This window comes from Bidens hawaiensis, unplaced genomic scaffold (genome assembly GCF_021521415.1).
Source record: "Bidens hawaiensis isolate Kalapana, Puna unplaced genomic scaffold, B.hawaiensis_p1.1 tig00008011_1, whole genome shotgun sequence".
Lineage (NCBI taxonomy): Eukaryota > Viridiplantae > Streptophyta > Magnoliopsida > Asterales > Asteraceae > Bidens > Bidens hawaiensis.
Genome location: NW_027491561.1, coordinates 193126 through 212205, shown reverse-complemented (window position 1 = coordinate 212205; position 19080 = coordinate 193126).

The following is a 19080-nucleotide window of genomic DNA, read 5'->3' as shown; positions in this document are numbered from 1 at the left end:
AACCAAATAACACGATTACAGACACTAGATACTGAACTACTGACATCATGCATCAACAGACTCCCCCTTGGCAGTAGCTTCATATCTCATCTTCAATCACGTGTCTTGTAATCTCAAAAATCTCGTATCTCCCGTCTTCAAGCATGAACGCCTTCTCGTACACAAACTGAAACTACGCTTTGGTATTTCTTGGCTTCTTCTTTCCAAGCAGGAATGTAAACTATCTTTTTCTCGTTCAGCACTTGCAAGTCTGCTTGAGACAAATTCACTAAGTGCATAGGATCATACACTCTCATCAACTCTTGTTCATCTTCATCCTCCATCACTGCTTCAGCCGTTTCACTATCAACATACCACCATTTCAGATCCTTGAGCACATCCTTGGGCATTTGTTTCATCGGTACTTCTTTTAAGCACCGGATCGGCTTATACTTCATTATTATCCAAGGCTTGCCATCTGCTCTCATTCCTCTGTCTCTGTCTTCAACGAGCTTTCCTTTATGCGGTTTCAATAGCTCGAACTTTTTCTCCTTTATGCTTTCTTTCCAGACTATCTTTCCAATGATCCTAGCCATGTTATCATCACTCCTGTTTATCAACCCCAACCTGGCTAAGTCCTTCACCTCACACTCAGGCAACGTATTCAACGATCTCAACAACCTCTTGAAATACTAAACCATTTAATCACAAAGAGCCTCAACTGCTCATCATATAACCAGCAAATAATCCCCTTTTTCGATTCAGCATAACCTTTGATATTGTAACTTTTCTTGAACATAGTAGGGACCGCCGGTTTCTTAGTCTTTACGAACCACTGAGCGTAGCCTTCTTTCCATCTTGGCTGCTCCTCCCATTCAGTCTCATCACATTCCGTATCTTGACCCAGATCTGACTTTTCAACTGCCGGAATTTCATGCTCAATATTCTCCTCCACAATCTCTCCCTCTTCGACTTCATTGTCAATCACAATCTCATCCCCTATCTTCTCGATCTCTTCCAACGGTAACACATCCTCATCACCTATAACATCATCATCCAATACCTCCTCAGCATCCACAACCACCACATCATCACCCCCCTGAACCACCAGCTGCACTCGTTGACTCCCCCTGAGATGTGGAAGCCCCAAGAGCTTGTTCAGTTCTTGGCAACTCTCCACCTACATCTTTCGATGCATTGGGATCATCGTCTCGATCATTTTTCTTCTTCGTCCGCAGCTCGTCACCTTTACAGCTCGTCTCCCCCTGAGATGCCAAGAACTGTTTCAAGGCATCAAAGATTTTACCATGCTCAATCAGGAGGGACGACTGAATTTGATTCTCCGCAACGAGGCGCTGAATAGCGTGAGTCTGGATTAGATTTACTCTTGATTGTTCTGCCACGACCCTTTCAAGCGCTGCTATTCTTTCCGAGTCGGATAGGGTTGCATTGAAATCAAACCTCATATGTGAAATGTCTTGAGCGTACGGAGGAGGGATTCCCAAGGTAACTGGCACATCAGAAACAGGTGGAAACGAAACCGCAGGTGGTATCGTAACAGACAACCCTGCAGTGGCCACACGTGTCGATTCAACAAATCTTGCAACTACCTCCGACGGAGTAAGGGTTGGAGGTGGCAAAGACACAATCTCTGGAGCCGAGAGCTGGAATGTAGTGGGTGGGATGCCGAAAGAAGATGAGGTAGTCAACACGGGAACACCCGAGGTGATCGGCCCTGTAACTGTCAATGATGTAGGGACCATAGTCATACCAGACAGTGCGGGTGGAGAGAAACGAACCACCCTTGAGCTCTCACCAGCTCCCGAACCTGCACCCGCTCTTTCCCTTCTCGCTCTACGAACCAACCGATGTAAATCTTCCTCAAAATCCGAATCACTGTCATCAGTGTCTCTCTTTCTCTTCCCGTGAATTCTTTCTTGAGTAATCAGAATCTGTCTTGCTTCAGTCACATCATCATTTGAGGAGTCAGAATCAGTTCTCTCCGTATCAGCCACAGTCGTAGCTGCCATTGACACATCAACACTTGAAACCTGTGCAGCCGAGACCTGCACCTCTTCCTCTGGATCAACACGTTCCATATTGAAGAATCCTTGGCCGCCAAAAGCAGCTTCAAGATCAACGTGTTCCTCCGGTGCCACAACAGGTACAGGTGGTTGTTGAGGTGCTCCTGCCTGTTGCGGTGCCGGATCCCGAAACTCGTCCCCACGAGCTGCAACATACTCCGGGTTGATCAAGTACCCAAATAATGGAGTATGACGAGGACGGAGCTCAGGTTTACTCCTAGCACTTGATGATCTGCATTGGGCAAAGATTCGCTTGCTGACACTTTCCACAAACCGAATCGGACGGCGCTGAGGTAACGTGGGAGCCACGTGATTCAAGATCATTTGAAGGAATCTTGGATACATCAAGAACCTCTCACGCGCCACCGCTCGTCTTTGACGGTCTATCTCATAGAACACCATCTGACTAAAGCTATAACGCTTATTGTAAGTCGGTGCTGTCATCGCCGACTGCATCGTCGCACCCATTCCATCCGTACCAGCCTTTCTACCCGACATGCACACGATCATCACGTGCATGAGAAAGCGCCATTGATCTAACAAGAAATCCTTGCGTCTCTGTGTATCCCCCAATGGACCAGAATAGCCCATCCTTAGAAAGGCACCATCCCTGAATGGAGCCACGAAGTCTGTAGGATCATCTCTCGTTTCATCCCCAAACTGCAAAGCAACCCGTATCTGTTCTGACGAGAACTGCATTATCTGATTGTTAACCGTTGCACGCATAACTGGGGGCTCGACTCTGCAATCATATTCAACTGTCTGCCAGAAATCTTCTATGTTTGGCAAAGAGATAGGCAGTGTTGTAGTAATAGCATGGAAGATACGCGAGCGGATAAGAAACGTGATGATCTCGCGAAAATCATCAACACCGCTCGCATCCGGGTCCAAAGTTATGTACATGTTATGCCCCGGGAAAAACTGACGATTGTTGTCTCCACCTTCTTCACCACCGGCACCACCGGCTACTGCAACAGCTGCCATATCTGCATCACAAACGGTCTAAGTTAGAGAGACGTCGAGGCAGATTGTAACTTAGCTTATTACCATGAGCGAAGTTAAGATAAACATTAGTGTGCAAGCGAAGTTAGACATAGGGCGAAGTTGAGCACAACTTCGCCTATACTATAACTTCGCTTGACAACAGGTTAACATTTAAATAATATTTAAGGCATCAGGCGAAGTTAAGCCTTAGGCGAAGTTAAGCATAACTTCGCCCAATCATAACTTCGCCTGTGATTAATTAAAGTTTTAATGTAACAAGCGAAGTTAATCCTTAGGCGAAGTTAAGAATAACTTCGCCTAAACAACAACTTCGCTTGAACTGAAACGGCACAGTTATAGAAGGCCAGACGAGATGAATTTTGATAATTTGATGATTGTGGACTCTTAAATACATGATTTTATGGAGATCTCGACGATCAAGATGATTACGACCATGTGAAAATAAGTTTGAAAAGCGGGTGTTGAGGGTTTGAATGAACGGGGTCACGAATCGGGTCGAAACGACCTTTGATTAACGTCATTGACATAGATTATAAGATATGACGACACTACACACCTTTAAATCGGGTTGGAATTTGAGAAAAATAGCACGGATTGATTCAAAAGACAACTTCGCTTGATGGTAAAAAAAAAAAACTAACTTCGCTAGGTTATGAAAATAATAAAGAGTTTGACTTGAAAATTTCATTATATAGGGTTAAAGTTATACAGGCGAAGTTAGGGTTAACTTCGCCTATCCCATAACTTCTCCTGTTTAAACAACTTCGCCTATATTAAACTTTACAAAACAAACCCTTATAATTTGAACATTTTGCAATTAACTTTTAAAACTTCCTTTAAAGAGTTAACTGATACGATCAAAGACCAAGTAACCAGGTATAAAATCATAAAACGACATAAGTAGAATAAAATTTAGAAATAAAGTACACGGGATCAAATTTCAGTCTCGACAGGGACTACCACGTTTTAGAAAAGATCCGAACAGGAATCATACTAATTAAGTGACTGTCACACAGATCCATGTTCAGCTGTATTATGACATAAAGAAACAGGTTGTAAGCAGGTAAATAACTTAGTATGGTTTTCATTGCTTCTGTGATACGGGTTAGGTTCAATTAAGCTCAAAATATAAATGGGCAACACATCAGAGAATGTGATGTCTCCTATCTATTCTCAAAGCGTATTTGGCTTTCCCCAAGTCACACCGAGTTGACCTTGACCCGTAGTGTCTGATTAAGCTGTAAATACATCTCGATATTCATCTCGTTCTCGGTCTTGCCTCTTGATTGATAAGTACAACATAATAGACTTCAGAAGGCTTAAATAATAATTTTTTTTAAAAACATTTCCATAGCCGTAAACAGTAGACTACTGCAAGTCCCGAATCTGGAGCACTGCAGTTTCTTGACACACTATCTTCTCGGGAATCAGAACACTCACGGGCTCGTGTATGACTGGGTAATCGCTTTTCTGCTTATCATTCGGAAAGATATATATGAAGACATGCACAACTCTTAATGAGTTTCCACTTAAAATCGAGGAGAGTTAGTTAGTATCACTTCTACTTTTACGCACCATAAAAGGCTACCATGACATACAATGACTGTTCTAAAGTCTTTTAGGCCTAATAACTTCACTAGTTAAGCACACAGAAATAGTTTGTGTATCACTTTCCAAGGTTGGATCAATTTTCATATAAACATTGTATAGACACTTCTTACGAAGTAGTAGACTTGAAAAATTATTTCATCTCCCTAAAAAACATTTTACATTCTATCGCCCCGTTCAAGTCACAGTCTTCAGGTAAACGGCTATCCTGAGGATCCAATGGATAAGCTGGACCGACCACATACGAGTATGTGTCCTTCTAACTAAGTATGAACGACTAATTTTCAGCGAAAGAATAAAAACACATCATAAACCGCCCCGGTCACTTTCAGTCATCTGGTTAATGGCTATCCTCATACTCTACGGGTAGAAATGAGGACCAAACATATCCGAAGATATGTCCTTCAAACTGAAGCAACCGACATAATTCTAAGCGACAGCAACGTTTTTTTTTTTACTCAAAAACGAGAAACACGGTTACTCGGGATTGATCATCACATTTAGCTCAACAAGGTTTTGAAAACGATTTTTGTCAAACGCTTTATAAACAAATCAGCGAAATTATCTAACGAATCAACCTTTTCTAGCACTATTAGTTTCTTCTCAGCATAATCCCGTATAAAATGATGACGGATGTCAATGTGTTTAGTTTTGCTATGCTTTACGGGATTGTTAGTTACTGAGATAGCGACAGTGTTATCTATACAGATAGGAGTATGAGTGAAATTCAGACCGTAATCGCGCAATTGCTGTTGTATCCAAAGAACCTAGGAGCAGCAGTTCGATGCTGCCATGTATTCTGCTTCACAGGTAGAGATAGCAACGGAGGTCTGCTTCTTGCACTGCCATGACACTAATCTGCCTCCAAGGAACTGGCACCCCCCTGTTGTTGACTTCCGATTCTGATTGCATCCACCATAGTCAGAATCCGTGTAAGCGACCAGCTCCAAGTCTCCCCCTTTCGTGTACCACAACCCCAGCTTAGGCTTGCCCTTGAGATACCGCAATATCCTCTTCACACCCTTCATGTGAGATTCCTTTGGGTTTTCCTGAAAGCGAGCACAAAGACAAACTGCCAACATAATATCAGGTCTAGATGCAGTTAAATACATTGAAGAACCTATGATTGCCCGATATTGGGTGGGGTCCACGTCTGCATCACTGTCTGAATCAGCACCCAGTTTAGGGTTGACGCAAACTGGAGTATCAAATGGAGTGCAGTCCTCCATCTTGAAGCGTTTGAGAACGTCTTGGACATATTTAGTCTGATGAATGAACATCCCATCTTTCTTCTGATCAACTTGCAATCCTAAAAAGAAAGTTAGTTCACCCATAGAACTCATTTCAAACCTCTTTTTCATGACGGCTTCAAACTCCTGACACATGGCGACTTTTGACGCAGCAAAGATGATGTCGTCCACATAGACTTGAACCAGAAGAAAGTCTCTTCCTTTTCTCTTAACGAACAGTGTGCTATCAATCTTTCCCCTTTCAAACCCATTCTCAAGCAAGTAATCGGATAGAGTTGCAAACCAGGCACGAGGGGCCTGATGTAGCCCATATAGCGCTTTACTTAGCTTGTACACGTGATCAGGAAAGTCTGGGTCAGGAAAACCCGGAGGTTGCTCAACGTACACAACCTCATCGACTTTACCGTTAAGAAACGCACTTTTCACGTCTAACTGGAACACCTTCATCTCCTTGTGTGCAGCAAATGCCAAAAACAAACGAATCGCTTCCAATCTCGCAACAGGAGCAAACACTTCATTGTAGTCGATCCCTTCTTGCTGATTAAAACCTTTTACAACCAGCCTTGCCTTGTTCCTAATAATTATCCCTTTTTCATCTCTCTTACATTTGAAAACCCATTTTGTGCCAATCGCATGCACATTCTTCGGTTTTGCAACCAATTTCCAAACCTCCATCTTCTCGAACTGGGCTAACTCTTCTTGCATGGCTTCGACCCCCGAGCTGTCCATTAGAGCCATTTGATAGTTCTTTGGTTCAATCTGGCTAATGAAGCAGGTGTACAGGCACTCGTTAATTATCCCTGTTTCTTTGATACTTGCACAAACACAGGTGTCCTCATTCAAGCTTCATCTTGTTTGTACACCATCAGACAGATCACCTATCACGTTCTCCAAAGGGTGATATTTATGAACTCCAGTAGTCGGAACCGAACTGACTTGCAGATTGTCTTCCAGGTTCGAAGATAGTTCATCAATGGGCGATTGTTGTTGAGAGTGAAAAGGATTGAAGAATTCTTTTCAGTAGAGGCAGCAGGGGTGTCGACAGCAGTTGACGAGGAAGGTTGACATTCATCGTACTGCGGACGTTGCACAAAATTTTCTTCCTCATCATAAAGAATCTGCGTAACTATTCTCTCATCAACTTCTGCACAATCCAAGTAAGGAAAATTAAAAGATTTAAAAAGCTTATCATAGTTGAAAGCCTCAGCGGGTCCCGTGCTTGGTTTTGGTGGTTTGTAACTTGTGATGTTAGTGTTACACACCACCTCAACCTTGCTGGTCGATAGATTAAAGACTCGTCTGTTGGGTGTCCCAACAACATATCCGACTAAAATACCTTCGTCGGCTTTCTGACCAAATTTTGAGTTCGTCTTTAATATCGAACATGGGGACCCAAATGGTTCGAGACAATTCAAGTTAGGCTTTCGACCATGCATAAGTTCATAACATGTTTTATTCAATCTTCTAACAGTTAAAACTCGATTAAGGATATAACAGGCTGTTGCAACAGCTTCAGCCCGGAACACCACAGGAAGTTTAGCATCAGCCAGCATTGTTCTGGCTCCTTCAATTAACGTCCTGTTCTTCCTCTCAGCCACCCCATTTTGTTGCGGAGTATACGGGGCGCTGTACTGGTGGTCTATCCCTTTCTGTAGGCAGAACATCTCCATCTGGTAGTTTTTGAACTCTGTCCCATTGTCACTCCTGATGTATTTAACCTTTCTCCCCACGATGTTCTCAACCTTGGTAATCAAGTTAATTACCAACCGAACTGTTTCATCTTTTGTCTTCAGGAAATATACCCAAGAGTATCGAGAGAAATCATCAGTTATCACCAAGCAGTACGATGTTCCACCTAGGCTTTTTACATTAACGGGACCGAAGAGATCCATGTGAAGTAGGTCTAGGGTACTGACTATTGAATTGATCTTCTTGGTGTGATGAGGTTTCTTGTGTTGCTTTCCATTTTTGCACTATAAGCATTGGTCTTCAAAATTGAAAATTTTTAAGGGAACACCAAGCACCAGCCCATTCTTGACAATGTAGTTCATTTTTCGAAGATGTATATGCCCCATTCTTCTATGCCATAGCTCGGACTCCGATTTAGTTGCTTTTGACAGAAGACATGATTCTTCTGTTGCCATCTCAGTCGACCTCATATCCATTACATATGTATTCTTTTCCCTAGGAGCCTTCATTACTATCCATGCTTCTGGTATCTTGAAACCAGGATACAGTACAATTGCTTCATTTTTGGTAAAGTGCACAGTGTAATCTTTATCACAGATCTGAGACACACTCAGCAAGTTATGCTTCAGCTCTTCAACAAAATTCACCGTTTCTAACTTCATTTTACCATTAGTCACCGTCCCAATTCCACTAATTCTACCACCACTCTCTCCAGCAAAATTTACTCTACCTCCCTGAACAGGTTTCCATTCTTGTAACAAATTCTTGTTACCAGTCATGTGCCGGGAACAGCCCTATCCACAACCCATAGATTGTTTGCAGCCCTGTTCAACTGTTCCTGCACGATTAAAGCAAAGGATTAAAATCTGGGGACCCAAGACCTATTGGTCTTGGGTCGATTAAATCTGTTAAAAGGCATCCCGTACTTTGGCTGTCCAAAGTTAGTATTAGAATGATTTCTGTAAGTCCTAAAAGGATACCTTCTTGTAGGTTGACTATGAGGCCAACCAAACCTTCGTGAATTAAATGAGTTATAACCAGTAGTTTGATTGTTAACAGGGAAAAACTGAGATTGACATCTCTGATTTCTTGGTTTATTCCAATGTCTGAACATTGGTGAATTAGCACTCTTACCATTATAACGATTACCGTTAGGCTTATTCTCAGTTTTAGGAGGCCTCATATCTCTGAATCTTTGATTTAGAGGGCAATTAGCAATCAGGTGTCCAATTTGATTGCATCTGAAACAGCTCCTGTGTTCAACTTTCGTCTCAACAGTTGTTTCTAATGTAGAGGTTGCATTATTACCCGTTTGTCTAACATATGGTGGGACATATGGGTTTAGAGGGGAATTCTTCTCAGTAGGCTTATATTCCTCCCCACGTCTTAGTAACACTACCTCTTCTTTTGTCTCACTAGATTCGGATGTCTGGTCCGAATTTGATGAGACAGAACTTGGAACAGAAATCTTAACACTCGAAACAGGCTTACTCGTTTCCTTTTTACTCGAATCAGGTTTTTTAATTGAAACTTTGACAGGAACTGTCTGACTAATCTCAACATCAACAGATTTCTGATTACTAGGATCATAAGTATAGTTATGATTATAAGGTGGTGGAACTTCAGAATATCCAATTCCTCCCCTTTTAACTGGGGAACGTTGATCACTTAGGAGGTGATCAAGTATTGCAGAGGAATTTATAAACTGCTCAAGCTTTCTGTTTAGTTCCACCACTTTCACCTGGTAATCAGCTATCTGTTTATCCCTTTCAGCAATTAGTTTGGTTTTCTCTTCTAACACTTCATAGCTAAGATCAATTACTTGTATTTTTTCAGCAAGACTTGCTTTAAGACTTCTGATATCATTTTCACTAGCCTTAATCTTTACTGAATAACTATTTTCTCTTGTTTTAGTGTAATGATGATCTTCTTTTAACGTTTTAAATTGAGAGTCCAAACTAACAAACTGATCAGTTAACGTTTTCAATTGTTCAGACAGATTTTCACATTGCATACAAGGGAGTTCAGAACTTACCTCAGAGAGCTGATCATTCACCTCTGCCATATAAGCTTGATCTTCTCTTGTCTCTCTGCCGTTTCCTTCAGTTTCGATTTTAACCAAGTTGGCCTGTTCGAACACTTCCTCAACCTCCAGATTCCAATTGTATCCCCCGTTCTGTCTGGATACCATCGCCCTATTCTCATTACTTCCCCCATTCGGTTGTGCTGGCCTGTTCTGACTACGTTCTACTCTTTCATTCGTGCATTCTTTAGCAAAGTGGCCATTCTGTTGACAGTTATAACACCGAACCTTTGACTTATCAAAACCTGGTCTCTCGCCAACGAACTTTCTACCAGTCTTCTTCATAAACCTTTTAACTCTTCTTACAATCATCGCCATCTGCCACTGCAGGTCCATCTCTTCCAGATCATCAGCATCGATCTGATCATAGTCTTCGTCTAAGGTAGCAGGGTCAACAATTTTACCTTTGATGTAATTTTCGTAAGAAGCTATGAAAGATGCATAGAGAGTAAACTGCTGTCCAGCAGACTTAACACTCATGGGCATCTGAGAGTAGTTGTTGTTCGGAACATTTGAGGAAAAACTACCAGTTGTTGCTTGAGGTTTAGAAGAATTTGTTCCACCAGCTACGAAACACACATCACCATCCATGTTGAGAGTTACATGACCATCTTGAGTTGAGTTAGAGCTCGGTTCTCCCTTTGAGTAGTAAGCAGATGATTCTGACTTTGAACTTGAACTCGTAGCAACTTTCACAGCATACATTCCCGGATCCTGAACCTGATCAGTTGGTGTCTCTTTTCGAACCATGTTCAGTTCAAAAGTTCGTAGTTTATTGACTGCTGTTTCCAAGTCAATGTTGGCAAACTCTTTATCTTCTCTCATCAAGACAGTGTACATTTCCCATTTCGGTGGGAGAGCATCAAGAAGTTTTTCTACGATCTCTTCTTATTTATAGTCAATTGAATAGTTTCTGAGTTCGGTCATCAAGTGGTAATACCTTGTGATGATATCATCAAGTGACTCATTCTTCAAATACTTGAACACCGAGAATTGGGTTTTGAGTAGCTTAATCTTGGACGCACGTATCCCCACATTACCCTCATATCGATTTTCAAGAGCTTCCCACAGCTCTCTGGCGGTTTTGTATTTCCTGAAGGTGTGAAGAATTTCTTGTGGAAGAGCCATTGTTATCGCAGCATGAGCTTTGCTTTCAGCCTCATACATCTTTTTTTCTTCCTCTTCCATCTTATTGTATTTCTTTATTTGTTCACGACCCTCGAACAGAGATGTCGGTGGAATGTATCCATCTTGAATGCACACCCACATCTTAGCATCTTGATATTTAATATATTGTTCAAACCGATCCTTCCAAGCCACGAAATCGGTACCCTTCAGCATTTTCGGAGCCTTAGTAGCTGAACCTGCTTCCACCTCCATTTTCACCAGTTCCGTAATATTTATAGAAGTCATCTTTGGAAGAAATACAAACGAGCACTCAAAGAAACCAAAAAAATAATTTATTATTCTGAACAGTACTGTAGGCGAAGTTATTTTTAACTTCGCTTAAGAGTAACTTCGCTTGAAAAACACAACTTCGCTATCTTCCCAACTTCGCCTGATGTTAACTTCGCTTGATGACAACTTCGCTTAAGTTAAGCGAACTTGTGAGGTAGGCGAAGATATTGATAACTTCGCTTAATCTTATATCTTCGCCTAAACCCTACAAACAGTGGCGGCAAATTCGCCTGATGAACACAACGTTTTTGCAGGTTTGATTTTGACGTATTGCGAGGTATTCTAGAGTGTAATGGGTTGTTTTTGATGGAGGGAGGTTAGTAGGAGACAAAAACTCGGTATTTCAACGTTACCTCGTCCCGCGAATAGTCGAACGGAACGATTTCTACACCCGTGTGATAATCCCGAACCACACAATCACGAGCAAACGCTCTGATACCAATTGTTGGATCCCAGCCGGATCTACACGGAAATATCTCGTTCTACGTAGGTGCGGAATCCCTACGTAAGACGATACGAGCGTAGAAAACGATACACGTTAAACACAAGCAAACACACGTTACAATACACAAAAGACACGTTGTATTGCAACTAATAACACGTGATATGTCAATCACCGATTACACGTACTAAATCGTTAATACAAAATAAGCCGTAAACCTAATATATAAACCCTTCGACAACTTCGCCTAACATGCTAGGCGAAGTTGTCACTAACTTCGCTTAAACCACAAGTTCGCTTATGATAGGCGAACTTGTGAACCAACTTAACTAACATATAACAAAACCAAATAACACGATTACAGACACTAGATACTGAACTACTGACATCATGCATCAACATTATTAGGGTCTGTTCCCTACATTCACAGATATTATTAGGGTCTGTTCCCTACATTCACATATATTATTAGGGTTTGTTTTCTTCATTCGCATATATTCTTAGGGTCTGTTCTCTACATCCGCTCTACCATACTTTCATACTAACATACATACAATTTTGTACATACTCTACTTTATCATTCATACATACACAATTACATATTCTAACACCTGCCTTCCTTGGCGATACGTGCAATATCCGAAGATCGTTCACTTACCGTCAAGCTTTCATTTATATTCACAATATAATATCTATCACATATATCATCCATGCATACAATTACCACTCAAGGTAAGTGTATTAACTAATCACATTGAGTATGCACACAGCCCCGAAAACATAACAAGGAAATGGGGCTAGAAACTCACCTGAACTAGATTCCTCTCAGAGTTAATGGTAACTTCTTTCTTTAACTGGGCATGGCTAACTGTATAACAATTACACGTATCAATCAACTATCACTATCCATATCGTATTTCTAGTTAATATAACCCTCAACGAACGGGGGTCCGAGGGCAGCGCCCCTGGCTGGGGTTAAGCTGCCAGGTCAGGTTGGAAAATTTTTATTTTCATTAACTGCCTTAACACAAATTTCATTAGAATTCTTAAATTATTATTTAATTCGCTAACTCATTCGTTATAACGAATGGCCTCTTATTAAGCCTCATTCGTTATCTCATTCGCTATGAAAACTTCATTCTGGTTAAGTATCATTCGCTATACCATTCACTATGACAAATGGTTACATTCGTTATTATGAGTGTATAACGAATGACTAAGTTCATTCGTGCTATCTTTGAGACGAATGAAAGGCTCATTCGATATAGGAGCATCTATAACGAATGTCTTTATTCACGGTCTCCTCGTGGCGAATGGATGACGAATGAATTAGGTCATTCGTGACTCCTGTAGAACGAATGAGGGCTCATTCGTTACTAGTGCATTCGCATGTATCTCATTCGTTATGATTACTTAGCGAATGATCAGTTTTTCGCTATTCATAACGAATGAATATCTGTTCTTATCCAATCTTTGACCCCGATGGTAAAAGTCAATATTGATATGAACAAGGATAGTCAACATACACCAAATTCGCGATTAAACTCCAAATCATGATGAAACAACACAATCTTGGTACCAACAGACTCGGAATCATAGCGCAAACAAACCCTAATCATCCAAACATCCTTACATTGAGTTTAAACAGTGCGTTTGATCTATGTATATATATGGTTCTTTATACCATCGATTAACCTATCAAACGTTAACGAATTTCACTGATAATAATTTCGTTTATGTAAGGCCCCGTTCCCGGTGCCTCACATTTGGACGTTGGATTTACTCATAAACACAGTTCTACAAATCAGAGTTTATTAAAACTTTCGCGGAATACAAAACATCAATCATTCGTTACAAAACATTTAATCTTTCCTTTAAAATCATAACATAAGACATCATATTTAAAACACATTTCGTCTATCTTCAGATGCCAGCCGTTCAACCCATGTCATGTGTCATCCTCATGCCATCTCGATAAACGTATATACTTTTGTGCATACTAAAAGTCAGCTACGCTGAGTGAGTTCTAGTTAATCAGGTAACATACAATACATTCACATATCATACATACTTACGTATCCAAAGATACATATTCATACTTAACCAGTTAACCTTCTGTTCTACATACATACTTACTACTACCTACCTCAGTCCACCGAGAGTATGTTCATAGTCCGCCGTCTATACCTATACTCAAGGTCATGAACACGTAAAAGGTCCGCAGTCCTTACCTATGTTCACCATTTATGGTACGTGCAAGGTCCACAGTCCTTCCCTATACCATCCTATATTAACAACACGTGCAAGGTCCGCAGTCCTTCCCTGTGTTACAAGCGAACTTATGTTAAGCAAACATATATATAAGCGAACTTATATGCAAGCGAACTTGTATTTAAGCGAACTCATATGTACGTGAACTTAATTGTAAGCGAACTTATGTTAAGCGAACATATATATAAGCGAACTTATATGCAAGCGAACTTGCTCGTACGCGAACTTACTGCAGCGAACTTGCTGTAGCAAGCCGCTGTCCACGGTTTCGTTTCATCGCTCGTTTCACGACCTTAATACACTTGTTATGGTTCAGCCTTAGCCCCAACCGTTCCTAGACCGATTGCGGCCCAAACTTGACCCGAACGAATCATAAAGTTAGATCTTTTAAGCTAAAAACGTTCAATACTAGATCTAGGGTTTATTTAAACGAGCCGTTCATAACCATGAGTTCGTTAAGTCCATTTTAATTTTCAATTTTGCAACTTTACGATTTGTCTAGACCCGATCTATCATCCTACCAATTTTCATGTAAATCCGTTCATGAAAAGTAAACCTTTTTAACAAAAATGTACCTTTGAGGTTTTTGTTTGAAATTAGTCGAGATGCTCAAAACCATATCAAACGAACTCCTATTTGAGTGATTCAAGCGGCCACGGAACTTTCTTGTCCCAATCTACAAACCCATCAGCTCACCTTCGCCGGAATAGTGAAACAGTGGCCGGAAATCCTCATTTTGAGCTGCTACGGTTTTGCTGATAAAAACTATACTTCCCGACCTCTGATCGAAGATATAATTGGTGGGAATCTTCATTTATATACTGTGAGTACTCAGTTAAAATTTGGGACCGATCCGACGGCTAGATCTCCGGGAATCTTTGTGTCATTGTTGGTGGTTTTCTCAAAAACTGGAATTGAGTTAAGTGTGTGTTTTGATGGTGGAGGCTATGGTGTAGAGATGCATGAAAATGGAAAGGATTAGTGTTTTAAGGGGTATTTATACTCCCTTAAACCCATGGACCTAAGGCCCATCTTTCCTTTTTGGTCCTTAATTAACTCCATCTAATTATCCTACTTATCCTTCCATCCTTATTATTTTGTTAATTCTCTACTAACTCAAGTAAACTTTTCCATCATAAATAAATAATATATTAAATATTGTAGGAACGATTCGGGACTCGGTTTCCCAACGATTCACGGGGCAACGTGTTAGAGTGCGGAATCCTCTAACACGGCGATTCGGTGGTGATCAACGGGCACGTAGGTACGATTCCTAAAGGGGTTTGACGCCTAGGATTGGAGGAAACGACCAAGAACACGAAGAACGCTTGAGAGAGTTTCTGGAGGCTGCTGGTTCTGTGTTTTTCGTGAGTGTGTGTTCTGTTCTAAAAACCTCTGTGAAATTTCCTAAGTAACGTTTATATATCGAAAACTGGTTCGATCGAATGAGTTACCCATTCGATCGAATGAGATCTGGTTCGATCGAATCAGTGACTGATTCGATCGAATCAGCTTCGTTTGACATTTTCAGTACGTTAACTTGGTTTCACGATCGTTGGTTTCTTGTTGAACCAACCTGATAGAACTGGGGACATACATGTGACATTTCATGTCCTAACAAACTCCCCCTTGGAGCCAGTTCTATTTGCTTGTAACCAATCGAGTTCTCTTGCTCGACCGAACTCCCCCTTGGAGTTATCTCACTCTCTCTTTTCTCAAAACTAGTGGTGCATACGTTGCATCCACAAACTCCTTGCATAGTGTTTTATTCGTGGACCCGAAGATGATGTCGTCCACGTACACTTGTACCATAATGAGATCTCATTCTTTCTCCTTTGTAAATAACGTGCAGTCGATCGTTCCTCTTCTGAACCCATTGTTCAAAAGGTGTTTGGATAGTTCCTTGTACCAAGCTCTCGGGGCTTGGTGAAGACCATACAAAGCCTTGTTGAGCAGGTAGGCTTTGTCCTTGTGATTTGGGTCTTCAAAACCTGGAGGTTGTGCCACATATACGGTCTCTTCGATGTGACCGTACAAAAAGGCACTCTTGACGTCCATCTGATATACTTTGAATCTCTTGAAAGACGCATACGCCAGGAATATCCGGATTGCCTCCAAACGCGCAACCGGAGCATACACCTCATTGTAGTCTAGGCCTTCGATTTGCCTAAACCCTTGGACCACCAGGCGGGCTTTGTTGCGAACAATCACTCCACGATCGTCGCGTTTACATTTGAGTACCCACTTAGTGCCAATTTTCTTCTGTCCTTTGGGGAGATCCACCAGCTTCCACACACCAAGTCTCTTGAACTGCAATAATTCTTCTTGCATGGCTGAGACCCAGTTAGCGTCTTTCAACGCATCGGTGATGCTGTTTGGTTCTTCTTGTGCTAAGAAGCATTCATGGGCATTTAGCGCAACTGATCCTGACTCCATCAATTCAGTGTAGAGTCCAAAATTCAGCTGTCGACGTGTTTTGACACCCTGTTGAATGTCCCCTATAATGTTGTCTTGTGGATGATCACGTTCAGTCCTAACCACCGGATTGTCAGGAACGACAACATTTTGTTCCAAGTTAGTTAAGTTCGGCTCAGGAACTGGAGCGATTGGTGCCTCTGAAGTAGACGTTAGAGGCTGTTCTGCATTTGGCGCTTCTTGATTTGACGATGAAGGTTGTGGAGTAACCTGTGTCGGCGCCGAATGTACATCATCTGCTGCTGATTCATCTTCAGAGTCAGATTCGGATGACTCTTGAACTTGCTCGCTAGACTCTGTGGAGGAAGACGATGATGGACCAGGATGAGGTGAAGATTGCTGTGATTCATCAGGAGGTGCATTTTGCGCCTCATACATCATCTGAATAGCAACCTCATACAGATTGAATGACTTGAACAATTTGTCAAAATCAATCAACCAGTCTTCTCCTGACCCCTTGGCTGGTTCTGTATAGCGTTGAACGTCGACATGGTACCATTCTTCAACTAATTTTGTTGATCTGTTGAAGACCCTTTTGAGAGGTACACTGTAACCCAGAAAATAGCCGTTGATGATCTTCTCCTCGAACTTATTATCGACTTGCCTTTTAAGTAACGTGCAAAGAGCTCCAAATGGTTCCAGGTGCTCTAAATTAGGCCTCCTTCGTTGAAGAAGCTCGAAGCTTGTCTTGCCGTGGCGCTTGACAATGCCTACCCGATTCAATGTGAAACAGGCGTTGGCAATTGCCTCACTCCAAAACGTGACAGGCAATACTGAGTCTGCTAACATTGTTCTAGCTGTCTCGATTAACGTTCGATTTTTCCTTTCAGCAACCCCGTTCATTTGAGGAACGTACGGGGCACTGAACTCCTGAACAATGCCTCTTTCTTTGCAAAAGTTTTCAACATTCGCATTCTTAAACTCTGTCCCGTTATCTGAACGTATTCTCCGAACCTTCAGATTGTACTGTGACTCAAGAGTTGTAACCAGCAGATTTATGCACCCAAATGTCTCGGACTTTGCTTTCAAGAAAAGCACCCAAGAGAATCTCGAATATTCATCAGTAACCACTAGGCAGTATGAGTGCCCAGAGATACTCTTGACGCTTATTGGGCCAAAAAGATCCATATGAAGGAGTTCCACTGGTATATCAATCGAGTGGAAACTCTTAGACTTGTGGGACCTTTTTACTTGCTTTCCCGCTTTGCACTGCACACACGAATCAGGGAGACGGAAACTTCTCAGATTAACTCCCTCAACTAGCCTGTTGTGCACAAGCTTATTCATGTTCCTGACATTAATGTGTCCCATCCGTTTATGCCATATGACAGTATCACGTTCGGATGCCTTGGACACAAAACATGTCTCCGTTGGAGACGATGACCCTGCCTTAGCCATATCCAGAATGTAGAGATCACTCTGGCGTGCGGCTGACATTAAAACCTTGTCTTCAGGAATGGTGAATTCCTTAGCCAAGATGTGGCAGTCTCGGTCATCAAACATAACTTTGAAACCCTTGTCGCAGATTTGACTTATCGACAACAAGTTGTTCTCCAACTCCTTGATGAAATTAACCTTATCAAACGAAATTCGCCCATTTGAAACAATTCCTTGGGCCGTGATGTAACCACCTTGAGTTCCTGCAAAGGAAACTGCACCTCCTTTTATCTGTCTGACACTCGATAGGAGATTCATGTTTCCAGTCATGTGCCTGGAAGCTCCTGAGTCGATGATCCACATGTTGAATCTTGGATCATAAAGAGCAACCTGCACACAAAAAGCAAAAGGTTTAAACATCATTGGAAACCCAAGCCTTTATGGTCTTGGGTTTTCCATTATCGTCACGAATTAACAGTTCAATCCATTTACCCTCATTAACACTGTTTTCTTGTTTGACATTGTTATCAACAGTGTTGTTTTTCTTTTGATTCCAACTGTCAGTCTTCTTCTTAGCATGTTTGACATAGCTGGTTGAAGACTGACTTTCACTTGTTGAAGTGGAAACACTTGGGTTTGAGGGATCAACAACTTTTGTTTTAACATTTTGATGTTGTTGTTGGTTCGGTGATCTGTGTGGTGAGGTTGGCTGAGGTTTCCTAGGAGAAACCGACTGCGGTGTGTGAGACCGAGTTTGACTTTGAATGTCAACGGTCGGTCGCCTCATAGGAGTTGACTTGACATATCTAGGATCCGGAGTTGATATGTATTGCTTAGGATCCGTGTACTTGTAGCAGAATCTTGCTATATGGCCAACCTCTCCACATGAGAAACAGTAGTTTCTCCCCCTTTGACGTGGTGGAGAGTAATGACTTTGTTGTTGTTTGTTACCATAGTACCCCTTGGATTTGACATTTTGGGGTGAGGTTTGTTTGGGAGGGGGTTTTGAAAAATTATGTTTTTCATTAAAGTTACCCTCCTTGACAAACTGGGTACCATGTTCCACATGCACTTTTTCAGATTTATGATTAAACTTGTTCTTCTGAGAATTACTTGTTGTTGCCTTTGATTTAGATGTGGATGGGCCTGACTTAGTTGTGGAACCTAAGTCTGTGGCAACAACATTTGGTTTTGGCTTGGTCTCAGGAGCCGGGTCAATGACTTCTTTACCCTTGGACTTTGAAATTTGTTTTGTGTCCTCGGGTGTTTTAACATTTGAGTCATCTTTTGGCACAGCTCCTGGTGTGCTCACAAATTGGTTCAGCACTGGGGGTGGGACATTGTGATATCCCACACCTC